The 21029-nt window shown below is 43.7% G+C and overlaps 1 long non-coding RNA gene across 1 annotated transcript in view; it reads left to right on the forward strand.

The window, feature by feature from the left end:
* Positions 1-20354, forward strand: part of LOC141083973 (uncharacterized) — a 108380-nt gene extending 88026 nt beyond the window's left edge. The window contains exon 3 of the long non-coding RNA XR_012230878.1: positions 20170-20354. This is a non-coding gene — a long non-coding RNA (uncharacterized lncRNA). The remainder of the gene's footprint in view (positions 1-20169) is intronic.
* Positions 20355-21029: the final 675 nt, after the last annotated feature.

Consider the following 21029-nt stretch of genomic DNA (forward strand, 5'->3'; position numbering starts at 1 on the left):
CGCAGACCATTCCTTCCATGTCTGCATTCCAAAACGTCACTACTTCCCTTCCGAGCCCTGACGTGTGTCCATACAGTAGTTTTCTCCCACATATGGGGTGTCAGCGTACTCAGGACAAATTGGACAACAACTTTTGGGGTTCAATTTCTCCTGTTACCCTTGGGAAAATAAAAAAATTGAGGACTAATTGATCATGTTTGTGGAAAAAATACGATTTTTTTATTTTCATGCCCTGGCTTTATAAACTTCTGTGAAGCCCTTGGGGGTTCAAAGTGCTCACCTCACATCTAGATAAGTTCCTTAGGGGGTCTAGTTTTCAAAATGGGGTCATTTGTGGGGGGTTTCCACTGTTTAGGTACATTAGGGGCTCTCCAAAGGCAACATGACACCCGCAGACCATTCCTTCCATGTCTGCATTCCAAAACGTCACTACTTCCCTTCCGAGCCCTGACGTGTGTCCATACAGTAGTTTTCTCCCACATATGGGGTGTCAGCTTACTCAGGACAAATTGGACAACAACTTTTGGGGTTCAATTTCTCCTGTTACCCTTGGGAAAATAAAAAAAATGGTGACTAAAAGATCATGTTTGTGGAAAAAATATGATTTTTTTATTTTCACGCCCGGGCGTTATAAACTTCTGTGAAGCACTGGGGGGTTCAAAGTGCTCACCACACATCTAGATAAGTTCCTTGGGGGGTCTAGTTTCCAAAATGGTGTCATTTGTGGGGGGTTTCCACTGTTTAGGTACATCAGGGGTTTTCCAATCGTGACATGGTGTCCGATCTCAATTCCAGCCAAAAACGTCAAATGGCGCTGCTTCCCTTCTGAGCTCTGCCATGCGCCCAAATAGTGGTTTACCCCCACATGTGGGGTATCAGCGTACTCAGGACAAATTGCACAATAACTTTTAGGGTGCTGTTACCCTTGGAAAAATAAAAATTGGGGTGAAAAAAATCATTTTTGTGGAAAAAATATGATTTTTTAATTGTACGGCTTTATGTTATAAACTTCTGTGAAGCCCTTGGGGGTTCAAAGTTCTCACCACACATCTAGATAAGTTCCTTAGGGGGTCTAGTTTCGAAAATGGTGTCATTTGTGGGGGGTTTCCACTGTTTTGGTACATCAGGGGTTTTCCAATCGCGACATGATGTCCGATCTCAATTCCAGCCAAAAACGTCAAATGGCGCTGCTTCCCTTCCGAGCTCTGCCATGCGCCCAAATAGTGGTTTACCCCCACATGTGGGGTATCAGCATACTCAGGACAAATTGCACAATAACTTTTAGGGTCCTGTTACCCTTGGGAAAATAAAAATTGGGGTGAAAAGATCATTTTTGTGGAAAAAATATGATTTTTTAATTGTACCGCTGTACGTTATAAACTTCTGTAAAGCCCTTGTGGGTTCAAAGTTCTCACCACATATCTAGATAAGTTCCTTGGGGGGTCTAGTTTCCAAAATGGGGTCACTTGTAGGGGGTTTCCACTGTTTAGGTACATCAGGGACTCTCCAAACGTGACATGGCGTCCGATCTGAATTCCAGCCAATTTTGCATTGAAAAAGTCAAACGGCGCTCCTTCCATTCTGAGCTCTGCCATGCGCCGAAACAGTCGTTCCCCCCACAAATCAGGTATCAGCGTACTCAGGACAAATTGCACAATAACTTTTGCAGTCCAATTTCTCCTGTTACCCTTGGTAAAATAAAAAAAATTGAACCTGAAGTATTTTTTTTGTGAAAAAAAGTTAGATGTTCATTTTTTTTTAAATATTCAAAAAAATTCCTGTGACGCACCTAAAGGGTTAATAAACTTCTTGAATGTGGTTTTGAGCACCTTAAGGGGTGCAGTTTTTAGAATGGTGTCACTTTTGAGTATTTTCTATCACATAGACCCCTCAAAGTGGCTTCAAATATGAGGTGGTCCTAAAAATAAAATGGTGTTGTAAAAATGAGAAATCGCTGGTCAACTTTTAACCCTTATAACTTCCTAACAAAAAAAAATTTTGGTTCCAAAATTGTGCTGATGTAAAGTAAACATGTGGGAAATGTTAGTTATCAAGTTTTTTGTGTGCCGTATCTCTGTGATTTAAGAGCATAAAAATTCAAAGTTGGAAAATTGCGAAATTTTCAAAATTTTTGCCAAATTTCCATTTTTTTCACAAATAAACGCAAGTTATTTGAATGAAATTTTACCACTAACATGAAGTACAATATGTCATGAGAAAACAGTGTCAGAATCACCGGGATCCATAGAAGCGTTCCAGAGTTATGACCTCATAAAGGTACAGTGGTCAGAATTGTAAAAATTGGCCCGGTCATGAACGTGCAAACCACCCTTGGGGGTGAAGGGGTTAATATAGATCAGTCATGTCATGTAAGCAGTGAAGTATTTGTCATTATACTATACCTATATTTCTGTGCCGTATCGGAGCATCATGAGATGTGGTATGTGTTAAAGTGGTGCACTGACACTCTTTGGTCCAGGGCACACAAAAAACCTGGAGCCAGCCCTACCCCCTCACAACTTTAGCCAAATAACCCCCTGCTTTCAATGCGTAACTAACTATTATTATGACGTAAATTAAGGTTGACAAGCTTCAGTAATAAGAATTGATGTTCTTGGCATTGAAATGGGCACTGTAGGTGTGTTTACTGTCCTCCACTCCCTGCCGACTTTGCTTCCCCATTGATTTTCATTGGGTTTTGTGTTTCAGTCGGCCTCCGTCTTTTCCCTATAGTTGGCCGATTTCTTTCGACCCGACTTTTGAGAAAGTCGGGTTTCATGAAACCCAACTCGACCCTAATAAAGGCAAAGTCGCTCATCTCTAATACTTAAGTCTATTAATTAGTGGGATGATATGGACAACAATGGGAGATTATAACAGATGGTATAGTAGAATACCGTAGTAGATGAGATCAGAGGTTGCTGAACACAGATATGGATGACTCAGTTGATTGTTGTACACAATGTGGATGATTCAGTAGATTGTTGTACAAAACGTGGATGATTCAGGTAAAAACTACAAGAGACAGATCATACAGCATGTCAGTACTGGTATTCAGTATACAATACACAAATACTGGCAAGTAATAGCAATGCAGGGTATTATCACAACAGTAGCAATGACACAGGATGATGTTATCATGCATTATATAAGAGCTGAGCAATATAACAATCCCAGCAGCGAAGAGAAAGATGTCTAAAACACCTAAGGGTTGCAAGCTTGCATTGACTGAACAGAGGATGCTTAACTAGAGGATGCTTATAACAAACATGCAGTGAAATAACATCACAGGAGCTGAGTATGCATTGCAAACATCATGGGGGGATGCATTATGGCTGCTAACACAGATGCATAACTAATTATTATTGTTATTATTTATTTATATAGCACCGTTGATTCCATGGTGCTGTACATAAGAAGGGGTTACATACAAATTACAGATAACACTTACAGTAAACAAACTTACAACTGATACAGAGGGGAGAGGACCCTGCCCTTTCGGGCTTACATGCTACAGGATGTGGGGAAGGAGACAGTAGGTTCGTGGGTTGCAGCAGTTCCGGTGTTGGTTGAGGTGATATCTCCGGTAGTGGTGAGGAGGTAGTGGGGTCATTGCAGGCTATAGGCTTTCTTGAAGAGGTATAGCAATGGTTTTGCAGAGCTGAGCTGAGCAGATATGAGCTACTCAGGAGATGGCTGGAGAATGGTTACATGTTGTTGACCAGGGCAGAAAGAATGGGCGGTTCTGAACAAATAACCATTTGGGGAACAGAAAATTCCAAACACATGAATAAAAGAGAAGGGCAACATATGGCACCTAATGGCTATAGCTGTAACAGCACTTAAAAATATCTAGCTGCACAGAATCGGCAGAACACTCCCTGCTTGGCATCAACGGATGCTACTATTTGGCACTTTGGGGGATAATAACAATACAAGTTCAGTAACTGGATTGAAGAACAGTTTGTTCTCCCCAAGTTTGCTCACTTTGACCTCTATCTTGCGCACTTTCCCATCTTTGCTGGGAAGAGGCTTGGTGACTAGACCGAGTGGCCACTCATTACGATGTGACTGAGTGTCTTTGACAAGTACTACATCGCCTGGTTGGATGTTTGGGAGGTCTTTTTGCCACTTTGTCCTGGATTGTAGAGTGAAGCGATATTGCTTCTTCCTTCTGTCCCAGAAGACATTGGACACGCTTTGCACTTGCCTCCACTGGCATCTGAAGAGATCTTTATCGTTGAATTCTCCGAGTGGAGCTCTCGGGACACTGGTTTTCTGCATGAGTAGCATTGCCGGAGTATGAACTTCGTATCTCTGGAATCGCTGGAAAGTGCTGACAGTGGCCTGGCATTGATGATAGCCGATACCTCAGCCAAGAACGTAGTTAAACTCTCAAGTGTGAGTCTGGTGTTCGCTTGGAGGAAGATAGAGTCTAGTATCTTGCGTGCCTTTCAACATTAACAATGTCCAAATTGGAAGGAATTTGGAGTTCTCTTGCCGATCCAATGAAATTCGTGCCTATGTCAGAGCGAATATGCTTCACAAAGCCTCTGATTGCGGTGAAGCGTCAAAACACATTTATGAAACTTGAAGTGTCCATAGACTCGATTACTTCAATATGAACAGCTCTGATGGAAAGACAAGTGAATAGAACTGCCCAACACTTTGCTTCAGTATTGGATTTCCTTGTGCGTCAAGTAGCCACAAACCAAGGACCGAATACGTCTAGTCCAACATTGGTGAAGGGGGGGTTCGGTACTGAGTCTGTCGGATGGAAGATTGGTCATCTTCGGATTTTGGAACGAGCCACAGAGTTTGCGACACGTAATGCAGTTGAAGATGAGTTTGCTCACGCTTCTTTTCCACCGACTATCCATAGACCAGCCATCCGCAGATTCCCTTCGGTGAACAAATGGCCTTGGTATCTCACTAAGTCATGATGATGCTGAATGACCAGGGTTGTGAGGTGATGACGTCCAAGGATTATTACCGGGTGTTTCTCTGAAACTTCTACCTCAGCTTCTTGAAGACGGCCACCTACTCTCAGCAGCCCATCTTGGTCAACAATTGAATTGAGCTTCTTTAGCATGCTGTCTCCAGGAATAGGTTGTCCCTTGTTGAGGTTGTCTTTGACTATTTGTGTACCCATAATGTCAAGGAACATCTTATCTTCTTTGCCCTGTGGAAGACTGTACCTCCCATGTGGTCTTGTTCACCTTCACAGGTGTGGTCTTCATTGGTAGGTGCTGAGAAAGGGCAAGGTAGTGGAGTGCTGTTTGGCAATTCCTTTACCAGCAGACTATTGTGGCAGGCCGGAAGAGAGATGGACATCCATTTTCTAGTGTGCTGGTAAGCATACTGTTGACTGAGGCCGGCTTGTGTGCTCCTCCTAGACAGACGTCTCCTATGATGACCCATCCAAGGTTGTGTCTCTGTGCGTACAGAGCGTTCCCAGAGTCGTTTAAACATTCGCTAGTCTTGTGGACTCATAGTATATCTCTTCCCAGGAGTAGAGCTATTGGGGTTCCTGGATCCATCTCAGGTATCAGGTGGGCTATACGCTTTAGATGGGAGTGATGTCTCGCCACCTCTCATGAAGGCATTTCTGACATGTTGTCAGGAATCTGGTTGCACTCAAGGATGGTCGGTAATGATAGGCAGGTTTGGCCATCTATGGACTCCACTTTGTATCCGGTTGCTTTTCTCCCCGCCGTCTCAACGGTACCTGAACACGTCCTCAGGGTGTAGGGAGAACCAGGGCTTACAATGCTGAAGTTGTCAAAGAAGATGGACCTGGCTAGACACCTGTTACTTTGGTCATCCAGGATTGCATAAATCTTGAAGGCCTGCAGAATAGACTCGGACAAGGCAGATTTTTTAACAGGACCTTCCTCCTGTGAGTTCCTTACAGATCTCCATACATTGAGAGCTGACCACAGGGGTGTCTTCGTCATTGTCCTCCTGCTTTCCATCTTGCTCCTCTGCTTGCGACAATGCTCATGGAGGTGATCCAGGGTGCAAGTCTGTTTTGTGATCCGTGCTGCTGCATTCTGCACATTTCACACTAGCTTTACAGTTCCTGGTGAAGTGAGAGGTTGTGGCACAACATTTGAAGCAGATGTTGTTCTCCTTGAGGAAACCTTTGCAATCCTCCAAAGTCTTCTCCCTGAAGGCTCTGCATTTTAGTAGATGATGTGGTTTCTCATGTAGAGGACAATATTTACTGACATCCCGAGGCTTGCTCTCATCTGGAGGGGGTTTATTCACCTTGAGAGGAGAGCCTGTGGAAACAATGTTAGTTTTGTGGACTGCCACGGGTGTCTTACCGAGTTTGACACCAGGGGCAGTGGAACATGACAGAGTAAAGTCAAAACTAGAGTCGTTTCTGATCTTAGATTGTTTGGTGACAAAATCAACAAATACAATGAAAGGAGGGAATGATACATTATGATTTCATTTATACTGTGAACCACATGTAATCCACTTTTCTTGTAGGTTGTAAGGAAGTTTCTGTACTATCGGATTGACACCCTTAGCGGTGTCTAAGAATGCCAATCCGGGCAAGGTAACTTCCTGCTGGGCAACCTGCAACTCATTAAATAAATCTCTCAGTTCTCTAGGCTTTAGATAACCTTTAGGTCCTATCTTAGGAAAATCATCAAATCTTTTACATAAAGCATTCTCTATGACTTCTACTGTCCCATAGCATTCATCAAGTCTTTCCCACACATTTTATGTAGGGCTGTGCGAGGATGCTTTACATTAATGTCTCTCAGTCTTTTGGCATGCTCGACTGACTCACTTCTGAGCCACTTTACCAGGAGATCTAACTCCTCACTACAAGAAAGGTCCAGACCATGAATGGCGTTCTGGAACAAGGCTCGCCATGACCGATAGTTCTCGGGTTTATCAGTGAACTTTACAAGTCCCTTTGTAACCAGTTCTCGGCAGGCAAGGAACTATGTAAGATCCATGGTGGCTCGGTCAGTGCTGGCACGAGCCGGTGTGTTATAGTCATGTCTAGTGTGTGGTGCATCACCATACCTGTAAGACACTTCTGACTCCGGATAGTCTGTGCAGTACCGTGTCGGTGAAGAAGGTGTCTCTTTAAGGCGGGATGCGAGCTGTACCTTCTTCTCAGTGGTCGTCTTCTCTGTGCTGGACGTCTCCTCGCCTATGAACAAGATCCACTGATACATATCAACAAAATACAGGGTCAAAAGACCAATCCACTAGACATAGTATAACTATAGACACTCCAATACAGCATAAATCCTACAAAAAACAACTGAGCAAATAGTACGAACTATATAAAACACAATGCTTTTATTATATAATGTAGAAAAAGTTACATGTGATATACAGATAAAAGACAAAGCACTATACAAAGCTCAAGTGTGAGGGACACAGCAACACTATTGTAGCAGTATAGATAATGATAGCCATACCCTATACAGAGTTACCTCCAATAATTAATCATAGTGACCTGAAAAAATTGCATAGTGAATGTCAATAGTGGGCAACCCTAACTTTATCTCCAAGTGCGAAAAAATGAAGATATCAATGTATATTATAAACCTATCATGTAAAAATAACAATTAGAGAAGGGACGCATTTCTTACCCATATGTATCTGCCAGTGAGCGTGTTCAAAAAGCAGCCCCGACGCACGTTTCGCGTGGGCTTCCTTGGGGGGCTGTGCCTGTGTGTGAAATTTGTGTGTTTTTCTGCTGGAGAACAAGCGGTTGTAAATTACCAGTGCCATTATCAGCGCATGCGCATTGCATAGCAGGCACATATAATACATCGCCCACAGCCGCTCATGTGACCGGAAGGCAGAGGTAAATCCCTCATGATGTCACAGGCCTCCCGTGTCACTGTCAGCAGCCGGGAAAATGCATCAAAGACTCTGCCGCACTGAGCATGTGCACGCGCTGGAGACACCATCTTATATAAGGGAAAAAGAAGGGGCCTCTGGCATAGGAGGGCTGTGTGATCCCATTTGTAAGTTCATTGATTATTACCTTAGATCACAGGTTGAGATACTGCCCTCCTATGTCAGAGACACTACTGACGTCCTGAGACCTTTGGATGGTCTTAGCCTTGAGCCTGACATGCTTCTTGTCATGGCGGATGTTGAGGCATTGTATGCCTCCATCCGCCATGATGATGGACTGGAGGCTGTCTCTTTCATTCTGGAATCCAGCAATATTGATGTGGAGGTGAGGGGTCTGGTGTTGAGGCTCTTGCGATTCATCCTTACACATAATTTTTTTTACTTTCAGGGATCGATACTACCTCCAGAGTCGTGGGTATTAATAGACCAGAGAAAATATAGATTCCATAAGCTACCAGTAGATAGTAGCAAGCTTGTATTTTTGGGTATTACTAGACTACAGAAAACATAGATTCCAAATACATTATTAGATAGAGCCAAAAACAATATCTCTGCAGTAAATCAGACAAGCACAAACAAGAGGTAAAAAATAGCGTTGTTCAATAAAGAAACATCAGAATTGTATCCATATTGGTTCCTATAATACCCAAAAAGACAAAACTTGCTACTAGAGTTGAGCGAAACAGGTCAGTCAGATTCAAAAGTCGCCGACTTTCCCCAAAGTTGGGTTTCGCCGAGAAACCCGACCATAGCGTGAGGTCGGCCATGCGGTCGGCGACCCGAGCGCCAAAATCACGTTTCCCATAATGCTTACAGGCGCCTTTTCTCAGCCAATGAGCAAGGACGCACACTGTGGGCAACGCGATGACATAGGCAGCGGCCACCACCACCTTAGAGAAGGGCATTGCAGTGATTGGCTTGCTTTGTGTTGCGTCACAGTGGCTATAAAAGCCCTGACCGCCGACCGCCATTTTACTTCTGCCGATCTTATCATAGGGAGAGGTTGCTGCTGCTGTTTCTCAATAGGGAGAGTGTTAGGCAGGAAAGAAAAAAGATAGGCAGGAAAGAAAAAAGAATATGTGCTTCTGCTGATAGCAATTGTGCTGTACAGTTAGTGTGCAGTGAAAGGGGAGGATTTTTTTGTGTGCAGCAGCGCTGGTTATTAGGCTGCCTGATAACTTTTTACACAGCACTCATACTTTTATTCTTTTTTTCTGCACAGTTACAGAGCGTTCATTTTTTCCCACACCGTATAGAGCTGTACGCTCCTCAAACACTACGGTGTATGGGCTGGTATCACAGACATATACATGCTGACTATCTGTGTGTGCCTCCGGAAATAAATATACCGAGATTTAAATTTTCCCCTACACCGTATTCAGCTGTCCGCTTCTGATACAGTACCGCATATCTGCTGTTTGGATCACGGTCAAATCCATACTGATACAGCGTCTGTGTGTGTGTGCCTCCGGAAATAAATATACGGAAATTTTAATTTTCCCCTACACCATATTCAGCTGTCCGCTTCTGATACAGTACCGTATATCTGCTGTTTGGTTTACGGTCAAATCCATACTGAGACAGCATCTGTGTGTGACAACGGAAATAAATATACAGAGATTTAAAATTTCCCCTACACCGTATTCAGCTGTCCGCTTCTGATACAGTACTGTATATCTGCTGTTTGGATTGCGGTCATATCCATACTGAGACAGCATCTGTGTGTGACACCAGAAATATATACGGAGATTTAAACTTTTCCATACACCGTATAGAGCTGTACGCTCCTCTCACACTACCGTGTTCTGGCTGGTATCACGGACAAATACATGCTAACTATCTGTGTGTGACTCTGGAAATAAATATACGGAGATTTAAATTTTCCCCTACACTTTATACAGCTATACGTTTATGATACAGTACTGTATATCTGCTGTTTGGATTACGGTCAAATACATACTGGGAGAGCGTCTGGATGTGACTAAGGGAATATATAAAAGGAGATTTAAATTTTCCCCTACACTTTACACAGCTGTACGTATCTGATACAGTACCGTATATCTGCTGTTTGGATTGCGGTCAAATATATACTGGGAGAGCGTCTGGGTGTGACTACGGAAATAAATACCAACATTTAAATTTTCCCCTACACTGTATACAGCTGTACGCTCCTCATACAGTACCATATATCTGCTGGTATTTTTGGTACATTTTCCCAAACATGAGGAAGTTTGGTGGAAGAGGCCGTGGACGTGGGCGGGGGGGCAGCTGGTACTGATGGTGGTGGCTGTGCATCTGCTGGTTATGCCAAAAGCATAATAGCAGCTAAGGCAGGAGGTGTTGATCCTGCATCATCGTCTGGCTCAAGAAGGCCTGCAAGGTTCCCTTTTCTGGGAGTAGGTAAACCGCTTTTAAAACCAGAACATCAGGAACAGGTTTTGGCTTACATTGCAGAAACAGCCTCCAGCTCTATCGCCTCCTCTTCTGAAGTGTCCAAAAATGCAAGCACCGAGTTGTCAGTGCAGGCTTCTGGTCAGGAGCAACACCTTTCCTTGTGTCCTTCACCCGCACTAAAATTGAAGGATGCGGCAGGCCACACTTCTGATTACTCCATGGAGCTCTTTTCACATACCAGGCCTGGGTTACCAAGTCAAGTCCTGAATTCCCTAGTCCAAGATGAATTTGACATGGAGTGCACTGATGCACAGCCACTGCTAGATGATTCTGCTGGTTCATTGACCCAGAGCACTACATTGCCCTCTCAGTCTACTGAGCCAGAATCTGATGCTGATGAAACTCAGGTGCCCCTTCCCGCATACTATGCCACCTTACACGGTGACACAGAAGAAGGTGCAGCTGAAATTGAAGTGGAGGTGAAGGATGACCCAATTGTTTACCCGGATTGGCATCCATTGGGGGAAGAGGGTGCCGCTGGAAACAGCTCAAAAGAGAAGGATCCGCAGCAGGCATCGACATCGCAGCAGCGGTTATCTGGCAGGAACGTAGCTGTCCAAAAACGTGGTAAAAAACAAAAAGAGTTGCAGGACAGCTTGCCCAGACGGTCAAATTAGCACAGCGTGCAAGCCCTGAAAATTTATACCATAGTAGGAAGAGTGCAGTGTGGCACTTTTTTGACCAAAATCCTATTGATGGCATCCATTGGGGGAGGAGGGTGGCGCTGGCAATAGTTCAGATAAGGAGAAGGATCCGCAGCAGGCATTGACATTGCAGCAGCAGTTATCTGGCAGGCCCGTAGTTGTCCAAAATGTGGACCAAAAACTAAAAGAGTTGCAGGACAGCTTGGCCAGACGGTCAACTTAGAACAGTGTACAAGGCCAGAAAATGTATACCATAGTAGGAAGAGTGCAGTGTGGCAAAGGTTACCTGTAAGAAGTGCGGAAGGACCTTTAGCCGAGGGAAAAATCTCCAAAATTTGAATACCAGTTGCATGCTTAGACATTTAATCAACATGCACTTGCAAGCATGGATGGACTACAAAACCTCAGGTAGCACACGTGCACCTGCTCCAACTGAAGGTAGCCAGCAACGCTACATCACTTCCGCCACTGCAATCCCACCGGTTAGCACACCACCAGCAAGAAATGTTGAGGTGTCATCGCAAGGCCAAAGTAGTCAGGGAATCACAATGTTTTTCCAATGAAAGACTGCATCTAGGCCATCACCACCACCACCACCATCACCATCACCAACCCCCTCTCAATCCGCCATGTCTTCCGCTAGTTCCACCATATGCAGCTCTCAAGTCCAGCTCACCCTAGCAGAGACTCTGAGTAGGACAAGAAAGTACTCATCCTTTCATCCTCGCACACTGGCTTTGAACGCCTACATTGCCAAACTGATCTCATTAGAGATGATGCCCTACCGTTTGGTTGAAAGCACAGCATTCCGAGAGCTCATGGCCTATGCTGTCCCATGCTATGATCTACCCAGTCGGCACTTCTTTTCTCGAAAAGCCATCCCTGCCCTATACCTGCATGTGAAAGACCGCATTGTCCATGCACTCAACAATCAGTGAGTGGAAAGGTGCACCTCACAACAGATGCACAGGCCAGTAGGCATGGCCAGGGCCGTTACGTGTCCATCACTGCGCACTGGGTTAATGTGGTGGATGCAGTCTTCACAGGGGACAGCGGCGGTGGAACAGTGCTGCCTAGCCCAGGGTATAGGAAACAGTTGGCTGTAGGCATTCGACCCTCCTCCTCCAGAAGCGAAAGCTCGTCGACAGAGCCCAGTCGCACGAGCACTCCATCCGCAGCTGCCAGTGTTGCACACGAGGTGTCCCACTATCGAACAGATAGTGGTAGGCGTCAGCAGACTGTTATAAAGATGATGTCTTTGGGCGACAACAGACACACCGTGGAGGTACTGGCCGACTACTTGCTGCGAGAAACTGAGTCATGGCTGGGCAGTCTACATCTTGAGCCAGGCAAGGTAGTCAGTGATGACGGCCGTAATTTTGTGGCGGCCATAGCCCTTGCAAAACTCAGACACATGCCTTGCCTGGCTCACACCTTGAACCTGGTGGTGCAGTGCTTCCTAAATAATTATCCGGAGTTAACAGCCCTGCTCCATAAGGTGCGAAGACTGTGCTTGCACATCCGTCGCTCACCTGTAGACTCCAGTCGTATGCAGAGGCTGCAACCTCCCCAAGCACCGCCTAATCATAGACGTTGCAACAAGGTGGAACTCCACCATGCACATGGTTGAGAGGCTGTGCGAATAGAGGCAGGCTTTAATGCATTTGTGGGAGGATACATGGGCAGGCAGTTTAAGGGCAGACATCGAGTTGTCGGGTGTGCAGTGGTCAAAGCTGAAAGACCTTCGTAAAGTCCTTCAGTGTTTTGAGGAATGCACATGGCTGGTAAGCGCAGACAACGCCATGATAAGCATGAGCATCCCACTTATGCGTCTGCTCGTGCAAACTTTGTTGCACATTAAGGATCAGGCATCTGCAGCGGAGGAGGAGGAGGAGGAGGAAGAGGGTAGCCTTGATGACAGTTAGCTATTGTCTGCTCAGGGAACTGTCCTGGATGAGGTGGAGGAGGAAGAGGAAGAGGAGGAGGATGAGGGGGATGATTATTTTGGGGAGGAGAATGCTTCTCGGGGGGCAAGAGAAAATGTTGGCTTGCCAAGGTCAGGTACAGGGTTTGTGCATGACTGGAGGGATGTGGATTTGATAGAAAGTGGTCCTCCACCCACCACTGTCAGTGCATCATTGACACCTGGAACATTGGCCCACATGTGTGATTATCTCTTGCAGATCCTAAAAAGGGACCCCCGCATTGTCAGAATTATGAAGGATGACGACTACTGGTTGGCCAGCATCGTCGATCCATGATATACAGTTGTGGCCAAAAGTATTGACACCCCTGCAATTCCGTCAGATAATACTCAGTTTCTTCCTGAAAATGATTGCAAACACAAATTCTTTGGTATTATTATCTTCATTTAATTTGTCTTAAAAACACAAAAGAGAATGAAGCAAAAAAGGAAAACATTGATCATTTCACACAAAGCTCCAAAACTGGGCCGGACAAAAGTATTAGCACCCTCAGCCTAATACTTGGTTGTACAATCTTTAGCCAAAATAACTGTGACCAACCACTTCCGGTAACCATCAATGAGTTTCTTACAATGCTCTGCTGGAATTTTAGACTATTCTTCTTTGGCAAACTGCTCCAGGTCCCTGATATTTGAAGGGTGCCTTCTCCAAACTGCCATTTTTAGATCTCTCCACAGGTGTTCTATGTGATTCAGGTCTGGACTCATTGCTGGTCACCTTAGAAGTCTCCAGTGCTTTCTCTCAAACCATTTTCTAGTGCTTTTTGAAGTGTGTTTTTGTGTCATTGTCTGGCTGGAAGACCCATGACCTCTGAGGGAGACCAAGCTTTCTCACACTGGGCCCTACATTATGCTGCAAAATTTGTTGGTAGTCTTCTGACTTCATAATGCCATGCACACAGTCAAGCAGTCCAGTGCCAGAGGCAGCAAAGCAACCCCAAAACATCAGGGAACCTCTGCCATGTTTGACTGTAGGGACCGTGTTCTTTTCTTTGAAAGCCTCTTTTTTTCTCCTGTAAACTCTATGTTGATGCCTTTGCCCCAAAAGCTCTCTTTTTTTGTCTCATCTGAGACATTCTTCCAAAACGCTTTAGGCTTTTTCAGGTAAATTTTGGCAAACTCCAGCCTGGCTTTTTTATGTCTCGGGGTAAGAAGTGGGGTCTTCCTGGGTCTCCTACCATACAGTCCCTTTTCATTCAGACGCCGACGGATAGTACGGATTGACACTGTTGTACTCTCGGACTGCAGGGTAGCTTGAACTTGTTTGGATGTTAGTCGAGGTTCTTTATCCAACATCTGCACAATCTTGGTTGAAATCTCTTGTCAATTTTTCTTTTCCGTCCACATCTAGGGAGGTTAGCCACAGTGCCATGGGCTTTAAACTTCTTGATGACACTGCGCACGGTAGACACAGGAACATTCAGGTCTTTGGAGATGGACTTGTAGCCTTGAGATTGCTCATGCTTCCACACAATTTGGTTTCTCAAGTCCTCAGACAGTTCTTTGGTCTTCTTTCTTTTCTCCATGCTCAATGTGGTACACACAAGGACACAGGACAGAGGTTGAGTCAACTTTAAAACATGTCAACTGGCTGCAAGTGTGATTTAGTTATTGCCAACACCTGTTAGGTGCCACAGGTAAGTTACAGGTGCTGTTAATTGCACAAATTAGAGAAGCATCACATGATTTTTCGAACAGTGCCAATACTTTTGTCCACCCTCTTTTTATGTTTGGTGTGGAATTATATCCAATTTGGCTTTAGGACAATTCTTTTTGTGTTTTTTCATTTAAGACAAATTAAATGAAGATAATAATACCAAAGAATTTGTGTTTGCAATCATTTTCAGGAAGAAACTGAGTATTATCTAACAGAATTGCAGGGGTGTCAATACTTTTGGCCACGACTGTAAAGGCAAATTACAGAACATCATGCCACAGGAGAACCTAGAGCTATTATTGGTGAGCAAACAAGCAACTCTGGTGAGCTGTTTGTTAGAGGCATTCCCAGCACACAGCAGCGTTGCAGGTTCTACCACGAGCTGTACTGGGCCAAATGGAAGAGGTGTTCGTGGTGCACACAGCCGAACTGGCATTGGAGGCAGGGGTCTCATGACCATGTTGTGGACTGATTTGAGGACCACTCACACGACTGATAATACTGAAACGATTGCAACAGACAGGAGACAGCAGTTGTAAACTATGGTTCAAAATTACCTCTCCTCCCCTATCGATGTTCTCCCTCACAGTTCATTCCCCTTTGACTACTGGGCCTATAAACTGGACACCTGGTCTGTATTGGCACAATATGCCTTACAGGAGCTCACCTGCCCTGCTGGTAGTGTGCTATCAGAAAGAGTCTTCAGTGCTGCTGGGGCAATCCTGACAGAAAGAAGGACCCGGCTGTCGACCCAAACTGTTGATAATCTCACCTTCATTAAAATGAACCATGCATGGGTTTCAAAGGATTTTGTCCCACCTTCCCCTGATGACACATAGGTTGCCAGCAAAATGGCTCGCTTTGTCCTCCTCTTCCTCGGACTTATCCAATTCCTCCATTTGCAGCTGCTGAACATCAGAGCCTACACCTCAACATATGCCAGTTTTTCCACCTCCCTAACTGGGCTGTCCCCCCTAGGGCCAGAGTTAGCACCTGGCGCACCCAGGCAAGTGCCGGGGCCCTGAGCAGGTGGGGAGGACCACTTGTGTGCAACGGCACTGGCACAGGGGCACAGTAGTCCAGTGTCTCTGACGGTGGGGGGCCCACTCGCCGTTACAGACACCGTCGTACTATGAGGGGCCCTGTGCCAGCGCGATCGCCCACAAGTGGGCCCCCCTGCTTGCTCAGGGCTCCAGCACTTGCAATTTGCAATACTTACCTCTCCCTGCTCCACCGCTGTGACCTCTTCCGCGTTTCCTGACAGTGACATTCAGGTCAGAGAGCACAATGATGTCACGTCTGTACGCCCTCTGCCTGAACAGTACAAGTGCACAGAGCTGTAAGATAGCGACGCTGAGGAGTCTAGAGTAGAGCAGTGCCTAACGAGGAGAGGTATTTCACTTTTTTAATGTTTGGAGCAATACATGGGGAGCATTATACACTGGAGAATTATATATGGTGCCCATCATACACTTGAGCATCATAGATAGGGCCCATTATGCACTGGAGCATCGTATGAGGTCCATTACATATAGAGCATTATATGGACCCATCATACACTGGAGCATTAAAAATGGGGCCCATCATACACTGGAGCATCATCCATGGTGCACATCATACATTGGAGCATCATATACGGGGCCCATTATAAACTTGAGCATTATAAATGGGGCCCATTATACATGGAGCATTACACACTATTTGCATAATTATTATTAGGCAAGTTGTATTTGAGAGGATTCTTTTTATTATTGAACAACAACTATGTTGTCAATCAACCGAAAAAATTATCATAAATTTCAAAGCTTCCTATTTTTGGAAGTTGGAGTGGGGTTTTTTAGATTTGGCTACCTTAGAAGGATATCTGTTTGTGCAGGTAACTATTACTGTGCATAATTATTAAGCAACTTAATAAAAACCAAATATATACCCATCTCACTTGTTTGTTTTCACCAGGTAAACCAATATAACAACACAAAATTTAGAAATTTCTGACATTCAAAACCCAAAAAAAGGGACCAACTTAGTCAGCTTTCTTTACGATGTCACTCAAAATCCTTCCATCCATAGATTCTGTCAGTTGCTTGATCTGTTTACGATCAACATTGCGTGCAGCAGCCACCATAGCCTCCCTGACACTTTTCCGAGAGGTGTAATGTTTTCACTCCCTGTAGATCTCACATTTTAGGAGGGACCACAGGTTCTCTATGGGGTTCATATCAGGTGAACAACGGAGCCATGTCATTATTTTTTCTTCTTTTAGACATTTAATGGCCAGCCACTCTGTGGAGTATTTGGATGCATGTGATGGAGCATTGTCCTGCAGGAAAATCATGTTTTTCTTTAACGATACCAACTTCTTCCTGTAACACTGCTTGAAGAAGGTGTCTTCCAGAAACTGCCAGTAGGTCTGGGAGTTGAGCTTCAATCCATCCTCAACCCAAAAAGGTCCCACAAGTTCATCTTTGATGATACCAGCCCATACCAGTACCCCACCTCCACCTTGCTGGTGTCTGAGTCACAGTGGAGCTCTCTGGCCTTTACTGATCCAGCCTCGGGCCCATCGATCTGGCCCACCAAGAGTCACTCTCATTTCATCAGTCCATAAAACCTTAAAAAAATCTGTCTTAACATATTTCTTGGCCTAGTCTTGACATTTTATCTTATGTTTCTTGTTCAAAGGTGGTTGTTTTCCAGCCTTCCTTACCTTGGCCATATCCCTGAGTATGGCACACATTGTGCTTTTTGATACTCCAGTAACGTGGCAGCTCTGAAATATGACAAAACTGATATCAAATGGCATCTTGGCAATTTCACGCTTGATTTTCCTCAATTCATGGGCAGTTATTTTGAGCCTTTTTTTATCAACACGCTTCTTGCAACCTTGCTAGCTATTTGCCATGAAACGCTTGATTGTTCAGTGATCACGCTTCAAAAGTTTTGCAATTTCAAGACTGCTGCATCCCTCTGCAAGACATCGCACAATTTTTGAATTTGCAGAGTCCGTCAAATCTCTCTTCTGACCCATTTTGCCAAAGGAAAGGAAGTTACCTAATAATTAAGCACACCTTATATAGGGTGTTTATGTCATTAGACCACACCCCTCCTCATTACAGAGATGCAAATCACCTGATTTACATAATTGGCAGTTGGCTTTCAAGCCTATACAGCTTGGAGTAGGACAACATGTATAAAAAGGATGATGTAATCAAAATACTCATTTGTCTTAGAATTGTGCACACAGTGTATAGGTCCATCATACACTGGAGCATCATATGGGGTCCATCATATACTAGAGCAGCATATGGGGCCCATTATATATGGAGCATTATATAGGCCCATCATACAATGGAGCATCATCCATGGGGCCCATCATATACTGGAGCATCATATGGGGTTCATTATTTATGGGGCATCATATAGGGTATGGAGCCCATTCTGTATGGAGCAATATATGGGGCCCATCATATACTGTATGGAGCTTTATATGCGACTCATTATACTGTATGGAGCAATATGTTGGGCTCATTCTACTCTATGGGGACCGTCCTATACTGTATGACACATTATATGGGGACCATCATATACTGTAGCATTATGTGGAGCTCATCAAATACTGTATGGAATATTATTTGGGACCAATTATTCTGTATGGAGCAATATATGGGGCTCATTATTCTGTATGGCACACTATGTGGTGGCCATAATACTGTATGGAGCAATATACTGTCCGGTTTTTGAGCTATTGTAGAATTTAAAATAGATATCAGTCATGTCATGTAAGAAATGAAGTATTTTTCATTGCACGATACCACTATTTCTCTGCCGTATCGGAGCATCATGAATTGTGTTATGTGTTAAAGGGGCCCACTGACACTCTTTCGCCCGGGGCACACGAAAACCTGCAGCCAGCCCTACCCCCTCACAACTGTAGCCAAATAACCCCCAGTTTTCAATGTGTAACTATTATTATAAAGTAAATTAAGGTTGACAAGCTTAAGTAATAAGAATTGGTGTCATTGGCATTGAAATGGGCACTGTAGGTGTGTTTACTGTCCTCCACTCCCTGACGACTTTGCTTCCCCATTGACTTGCATTGGGATTCGTGTTTAAGTCGGACCTCCGACTTTTCACGATAGTCGGCCGATTTAGTTCGACTCGACTTTTGAGAAAGTCGGGTTTCATGAAACCCGACTCGACCCTAAAAAAGGCAAAGTCGCTCATCCCTACTTGCTACTATCTATTGGTTATACAAGAGGTTTCTCTATGTTTACATGTAATAGCCTGTCTTTTATATATTGTACATTAATAGCCTGTATATTATATTAAGCATTATCTTTTTCATCTCTTTTATTTGCTTATTGTTTTCCCACCTGTAGTTTATAAGGGTCATTTAGGGTGAGTCTGGGACAGCCGCCACAGGGTGGGGGTGCCAAATAATTGTATCTTTTAGGGTACCAACCTCCACTGTCAGGAAGGGATAGCAGGCTAGCATAGGGCTATCATAGGTTATTTATGTATAGAGTTTGCTAATTGTGTTATTGCACTAGGGGGGTGTTTTTTACCTCAATTTATTAAAGTTTCATGTTTTTAACGGGATTATATGATTGCACTTTTGATATTTCTTCCCTGGTCCTGTGGACATTTTTTTGATTAACTAAACATGTTAATAATATGTAAAAAAAAATTATTTAGTCACCCATTGTCTAAGCATTATACAATAAACACCAAGGCCAATTTTCAGGAACGGAGGTATGGGCTGTATAATCGGTAAAAGCCCATTGGAGAGGAGGTGACTATATAAAAAGTATGCCCCATATAGAAATCAAAAGGATTTTTGAATTGGACATGCTGAATTTTCATAGGTTAAATAATGAGAGGGAATTATTTGCATTTTAGTAATTGTTTTAATTTTAAATGTTTATTAATTGCTGATGGGGTAAAGCAGAATATGTATTGTAATCTATTGTATGTAATCTATATGTAATCTATTGTAATCTGTACATCTAAATTAGTTATCCAAATTAACCAACTACTCATTCAGGAAGTACGTCTTTATATGGAGACGGTAAACACATAAACTATCCCTGATGAAGGAGAGGAAGCTTCTCAGAAACATGTTGCAGCATGACGACCCCTACCAAATACTCATTGATTAAAAAAATACTCACCTCTCTCTGCTCCTCCTTTTAATCATGCTCTGCAGCGTGTGGCCTGCAATGCTTGGCTCAGTGGTTGCAATGCACAGGAAGAAAGGTGGAGGAGGGAGCGCCAGCTGATGCTCCCTCCTCCATCATTGCTTTCACCTGTATCTATATCCAGGACCCACAGACTCACAGGTCTCATAGCGGCTGCATGGTCTGCCACTATTGGTGGTGCGCTATTAGCGGTATGTCACTGGGCTTATGATCGCAACAGAACACCTCGGCCCGTGGACCCTTACACTAGTATAGAGTATAGAGACAACTGTACTGTACTTATCTATGTTTTAAACTCTTGTATGCAAATGTCCTATTTCTTATTGTCTACAGAATGCTAAATGGAAGAGGAGGGAACCAAAACTTTACCAAAACTAAATTTGTATTATTATTAATCGCAAACATAAAATAAACCTCTCACCAGGGACAGATATAGTACTATAATTGCACAGCTGATTGTTCCTTTATTTTACTCTTGGCAATGTTAATCCTCGCAGAAGTTTATCAGCAAAGAAACACATGGATAATAGAGTCATAGACAGATGCTCATTAATGGACTGAATGTTTTCCCTGATCTAACTCAAAGTAATTGTCTTTTTAATCTATTTGGCTGTTTCAGTAATATACAATGTTTGCTGTCTCATCCCTCCCTTTTACTTATTGAATAAAATAAATAATCCTGTATTGTCATTGTTTTTTGAGCGGAAAACTGTCCGGTGGGGGTGTAATTTAAGAAACCAACAGGTTTTATACTTACGAGGACAATGATCTTTTCTGGCTGTAGTCAGAGCTTGTAATTCCATTTCATTGCATAATAATGACATGAGCTCCAAAGGAAACCATCCATTCAGTTGACTTTGAACTGTATTTTCCCTAGAATTTGCCAGATGCAGCAAGTAACACTCCTGATTACATCCCCAAATGTTATGTCATTTTTACTCCATCCAAGAATAGCCATGTGTAAAAAGTAAGTCTGTTTCGATCAAACTTTACCATACGTTGTTATGTATTATGTGTGAACATCACTTTTTCAAATGATGTATTGTTCTAAGAACTCCATCAACTCCTCTGATGTGATCTTTGCGAACAATAACCATACAGACACATTCAGCTTTCTATGGATGCCATATGGGCCAATTATCTGTCATACAACTATAATGATTACAGTCTCTATCCAATATAACTAAAAAATG

Source organism: Dendrobates tinctorius, unplaced genomic scaffold, assembly GCF_039654945.1.
Source record: "Dendrobates tinctorius isolate UK_male_01 unplaced genomic scaffold, ASM3965494v1 ptg000022l, whole genome shotgun sequence".
Taxonomy (NCBI): Eukaryota; Metazoa; Chordata; class Amphibia; order Anura; family Dendrobatidae; genus Dendrobates; species Dendrobates tinctorius.